General features: G+C 35.2%; 1 protein-coding gene across 5 annotated transcripts in view; it reads right to left on the bottom strand.

The window, feature by feature from the left end:
• Positions 1-1252: 1252 nt before the first annotated feature.
• The window catches only part of LOC143225584 (four-jointed box protein 1-like), a 141832-nt gene continuing 137084 nt past the window's right edge, over positions 1253-6000 (bottom strand). For all 5 annotated transcript variants that reach the window (XR_013013936.1, XR_013013938.1, XR_013013935.1 and 2 more), the window contains one exon: positions 1253-1717. The gene's annotated coding sequence lies outside the window, so the exon portion shown is untranslated. The remainder of the gene's footprint in view (positions 1718-6000) is intronic.

The following is a 6000-nucleotide window of genomic DNA, read 5'->3' as shown; positions in this document are numbered from 1 at the left end:
TGGAATTTCGCACAAAGCTACTCGAGGGCTATCTGTGCTAGCCGTCCCTAATTTAGCAGTGTAAGACTAGAGGGAAGGCAGCTAGTCATCACCACCCACCGCCAACTCTTGGGCTACCAACGAATAGTGGGATTGACCGTCACATTACACATGTGACATCCCCACGGCTGGGAGGGCGAGCATGTTTAGCGCGACTCGGGCGCGAACCCGCGACCCTCGGATTACGAATCGCACGCCTTACGCGCTTGGCCATGCCAGGCCCTATTGATGAACTATGTGTTTTTCTTCAAACAAGCTTCTGTTTTTTTGGGTTTTTTTTCGCAGCATCTTTGTATCACTGATGAATAAATCATTTTTGTATTAGGTCCCCACACTGAGAAAACAATGCCAAGTTTCACATTTCGATCTCCGACAGGAATTCGCATGCTACCAAATTAAAAATAAAATAAACGGGAAAGTTGCAACAGAAGACAGCAAAACCCTAACGAAGGGGACAGGTCACGAGACTGCCAGCTGAGAAAACGGCAAACAGGAAACTTGTGAATACGGACACGATGTATTTATTTGGCAGCAAGGTGGCGCCCTGTGACAGTCGAATTCATCAACTCCCCACCAGGGGCGACTTTCATGCTGGGAAAATGTCTCTGCGATGTGTACAGTCGAATAGACCCAAGTGGCTTTTGGATGAAGGCTCTAGTCAGGTGGATAAAAACGCCAAACAGAGATTGCTCTGTTTTTGCTAATCTAACCTTTGAACTTTAAAGCAAATGACATCGTCTGAATAGAAATATTAGGTAGTAATGCTTTCCATAAAGGGAGAAAAACTATTCAAGGTATGAACAGCGAAGTTCACTTGAACACAACAAAACATATTTCTCTGTAGTTATAAATAATATTTGCTTATAATTTTGAAAATTCAAAGTTTTCTCAAAAAATTCTTGAAATAGTTTCTCATTGTGAGGACTAAGTTTTTACAAAGAGTAGATCAGTTTTGTCACGTTTCTTGACACATGTCTTGACGAATGATTATTAGCATTTTTTAGAGTAGTTATGATGTGATTTTTCAACAGCTTACTAGAAAAGATGATTGTTTGGGAAATGATCAACTTATTTCACAATCTATAAATAATGAAAAATATAATTTGAATAAAAAAAACATTAATATTTAATTCCGGGGAAAAAATCTTATTTCCCAACGTAGAAATAGTGTAAATTGATAGTGTCTTGTATATAACAAGATTATTGCAGAAAGTTTTAAGATAAAATAAAAATCAGTCAACCTTTACTGAGAAGACAATAATTTCCATGAAACAGCATTAATAATAAATTAAAACAACCGTTACCATTGAAAAAAAATCACATAAGATCTTTCTCTAATTACTAAACAAATAGTCCCCCGCTGGTACAGCGGTAAGTCTACGGATTTATAACGCTAACATCAGCGGTTCGATTTCCCCTCGGTGGACGCAGCATATAGCCCGATGTGGCTTTGCTATAAGAAAACACACATACACACAGAACAAATTATAAAAAATAACCTCTAAAGAGAAAAACGACGTATTATTTATGCTGGCATATTCTATTTAATATTTGAAATTCATAATTAACTGTCGTTTCTTAAGAACAGTAATTCCTGTGGTTGGCAACTTGGATAAACGCCCACAGAAAGAAGTGTGTAAGATGTAGTCCAATATTCAGCTCTGTATGGTCAAAACTCCTGAAAGAAAGTAAACAATGTAAAAATACTTTAGTCCACTCTCCAATTCTAGATTGTCGTAACCTGTAAAGTTTACAGTGTGTAAACACAGAGACCAACCTTCATCTCGAAAAGTTGTAACTCAGAAAAGAACTTAATAATGGACATTTATTTGTTGTCTAGACTTTAGTAAAACAAATGCAGAGCGCTTTATGAAAATCATTCAGTTACTGTTAAATAAACCAAATCTCCCTGACCTAGAAAAGTAGGCCCGGCATGGCCAAGTGCTTAGGGCGCTTGACTCGTAATCTGAGGGTCGGGGGTTCGAAATCTTTTTACACCAAACATGCTCACCCTTTCAGCAGTCGGAGCGGATTGGCGGAGGGTGGTGAAGACTAGCTTCCTTCCCTCTAATCTTGCACTAGTAAATTAGGGACGGCTAGCACAGCTAGCTTCCAATTGCTTCCAATGTCAGGGTTAAGTTACAGTTGTAGCAAAAGAATGTGTTGCATGCTAATTTGATCACAAATATTCTTCTTCTAAACGATAAATATATCGAACTGGAAAATGACGTCATAATATGATTACATGTTTTATTTTGAAATCAACATAAAAAGTTATGTAATAAAAGACGACTGAAATGAAAGTGAAGAAAAATCTTTTTTTTTCTTACACAGAGCTGTAAAACTACCAACAAAGTGAAATATTTTGTTATTCAGTGGATCAAAAACTGAAACCAAAACCTTGTAGAAAAAAACTAAGAACGTATTTTGTTAACTACTCTTATATATAATAACAAAGACCTTTTCCCTCTTTTTCTAAGATTGAGCAGAAAGTTGCCTAATGGCTAATGCTGGAGTATAGGTCCGAGAGTCCATGGTTCGGGTATATTACCACAAAAAAACAAACGCGCTTCGGACTTTGAGGCCTTGGGTACGTTAGAAGACTGATAATAAAGTTCCATTATTTGTTTAGAGTAGTGGTCGGAGTCTACGATTGTATGCTTTCCATTTAATACCTCATTTCAAGATTAGGAACTGCTAGCCATTTTATAGCTCGGCGCGAATATGCTAAAGAAAAAAAAACGTCTAGTAAACATAATACAGCATAGGCGGCATACGTGAGAGACGGTAAAATCTCTCTTATTCCAAAAACTGTGTACAAGCTGCCATAACATTCCTGGGGATTTTTCTATCTTCTCTCTCTCTGAGTTGGAAGAAGGTAGAAACAGGAATTTCAAAGTACTGAGCATAGAAAAACCATTACTGTTTCTAGCAAACACGTTACGTTGGTCAGTCATTAGCTGTATTTCAGTACTTTAAGTCTACGATATGTTCTTTGTGTGGAAAATTTAACCACACGCACGTGATAATTCGAAACGCTGGCGTGGAGCCAAAGGTTTTCACAAACGGTTTTGCCTGTTTTAGTTTACTTGTCAAATAACTTGCCATACACGTCAGTAGCAAACGTCAACTTGGTGATCGAGAAGCAACACTATTCCAGATGCTCCAGATAATCAAGAATAATGATGTCTGCAGAAAGAAACCAAGATTTACTAACACGTCAGATCATTGAGAAAGAAAGAAAAAATAGTTGGTGAACTTTTATACTGGTTTGTTTTGTTTTGAATTTCGCGCAAAGTTACTCGAGGACTATCTGCGCTAGCCATCTCTAATTTAGCAGTGTAAGACTAGAGGGAAAGCAGCGAGACATCATCACCCACCGCCAACTCTTGGGCTACTTTTTTACCAACAAATAGAGGGATTGACTGTCACATTATAATGCCCCCGTGGCGGAAAGGGCGAGCATGTTTGGTGTATTGGGGATTCGAATCCGCGATCCTCAGATTACGAGTCGAGCGCCTTAACCACCTGAACATGCCGAGCCTCTTTTATAGTGTGATTCATTGTTAATTAATGTACTTTACCTTTTTTGTAATCCAAGTCAGATGGAAAAGTTGCTGACATTTTTTTTACAGATTAAAATTCTAAAATAGTAAGTGTAGTTTATTTCCAAAGTTCTTTCAATGCCTATATTAGGGTAACAAGTGCATTTACAATTGACGAAAACATATATTTGTTTATGTATCTGTGTTTGATTTATATACAAATCATCTCGTTAATAATTTGTTTTATAAAACTTGGTGTTCATTCTCATAGCTATTTTCCTGTTTCTCAGGGATTTTTATGTCTTCAGAGTACGTTATATTTTATTAATTTTTATATTAGTCTTATTAAGAGTATTCGCTAATTAATACGCAAAATACGCTTATTTTTCAATTTTTATTTACTGTATTATACTTATGTATTATGTATACTTTTACTACGAAGATTATTTCACATGGTTGGCTTTAGTGTGTCGATTTAGAACTAACCTAAAATCTCCTAAGCTCTCTGATTCACATGAAACGTTATCGGGTTGTAACAGAAAATATTGATAACAGAGAAAAGTCTACAATAACTTAATCAATGCGCTTCAACCAATATATAACGCTTATCTTCTGCTTTTTCAATATATATTGTTTTGATCAAAAGCTACTAATGATTATAAATTGAAAATCAAAGTGTACTGAAGTTAATATTTATACACTTAATACGATTCATGGAAACAACTGAAACGTCAAGAGAAAGACAAATTTGCTTCAATCTTGGTAAAAACAGGTGGAAATTAAGCTGACAACTCAATACTTTTAACGAGTTAAAAGTGTCTGTAAAACCGTGAACGAACAGTTTTTGTTATATTAATAATTATCTTGAATTTTAATCATTATATGAAACTCTGATCTCCAATCTATCTATTAAAATCGTCAAAGCTCACTAAACTTCCGAAACATTTAAAGGTTTAATAGCCTTTAGATATTTACAAAGATGGTTCATTAGTTTCGTACATTTGTTTACTTTATGGTCGAGTTGAAAATTAAAGGAAACTTCGGAACGAGTAAAGACAATGTGGTGTTTGTTTAAAGATTTCGCCCTCTGAATGCTTCAACAAAAATGATTGTAAACTGTTTTCGGTAAGTTTCAAGGTTATTTTCTGCTTTGTTTAATAATTACTGCATAAACAGCCTACTTAAATTAGACGCTATTTTAACCAGCACTGCTCCTTTTGTAGAGCTAAGTTAGTTCTTCCCTACCCTCCCCATACATTCCAACTTGCCCCTTACCTATAATGCTCAGGAATAAAACTCACCTTTGAAAAACAGTATTTCTCGCAGTGGTAGGTACAGCAATTTCTCGGCATGTGGGTAAAAATTTGACTATTTTGCTGATCTATCAATGACAGGACCACCCCTGAATGGTTATGTTCTGAATTAATACGTGGGAATTCTACAGTGAGCTTAAACTATGACCCCCTTCCTAATTGATGGACCACATTTTAAGAGCGTATAAAGGAAGCAAAATCATACTTGTCACTATAGATGGAAGAACTTTTGTGTTATAGAAAGGCAGTATTGTAAGTGTTATTGTTCACAAGAGGTATGGTTGTCAGATCTCAGGTTACCATAAGAAAGATAAAGCACTGTCGGCACCTGAATCTCTCAAGCTTCTCTGTTACAAGCTTTAAAAATATTTGACTGATGCATAAAGATACAAATATATATATTTTATGTGATTGAAAATAACAATAATTTATTGTCTTTTCAATTTGTGAAACAGCAACTGATTCACACAGTAGAAATAATTTAAATTACTTGAATTAACACGCAGTTGTACTGCATTCTTACAGTTATCTGAATCAATAATAATAATTAGAAACTGCCATGTTGAAAAACTAATACACAGAAAGGTAATCGCTTAATATAATAGTTACTAGCTTATTTTGATTTGTTTAAGGAGTAAGAAACTGTATAAGTTTAATCAACTGTTTATATAATGTCACAAATGTTGAAACTAACTTTTTTTTGGCAACTGGCATGTTTTTCATTACCTTAAAATATAAGACACATTAGCAAAAGAAAAACCAAAATGGAATCGTTTTTAGAAACAACAAAATTACAATTTACTTACTGTATAATATGAAGATTGTACTGACTTATTTTGTACATTTTTTAACAAATCGTGTTCCTCTCTTTAAATTTTTATTATCGTCAGGACGAAAGTCTATAAGACGAAAGTCTACCCAGTGAAGTTGTTTGCAAGACAACCAACGTCTTTTATTTCGATTTTTAGTTCGCCATTTTCCCTCTTTTTCAGAGCCGTTGATATATTCTAATAAGCTGGTCTGGGCTGTTTATGTCCGACAACCAATCACTTGCTATTCTCTTTGTGGTGCCGAAGATATTCTCACATCTTGCAATAGATAAA

The sequence above is a fragment of the Tachypleus tridentatus genome, chromosome 9, assembly GCF_004210375.1.
Source record: "Tachypleus tridentatus isolate NWPU-2018 chromosome 9, ASM421037v1, whole genome shotgun sequence".
Taxonomy (NCBI): Eukaryota; Metazoa; Arthropoda; class Merostomata; order Xiphosura; family Limulidae; genus Tachypleus; species Tachypleus tridentatus.
The sequence above is the reverse complement of the archived record's forward strand: the minus strand, read 5'-3'. Positions and strand labels throughout refer to the sequence as shown.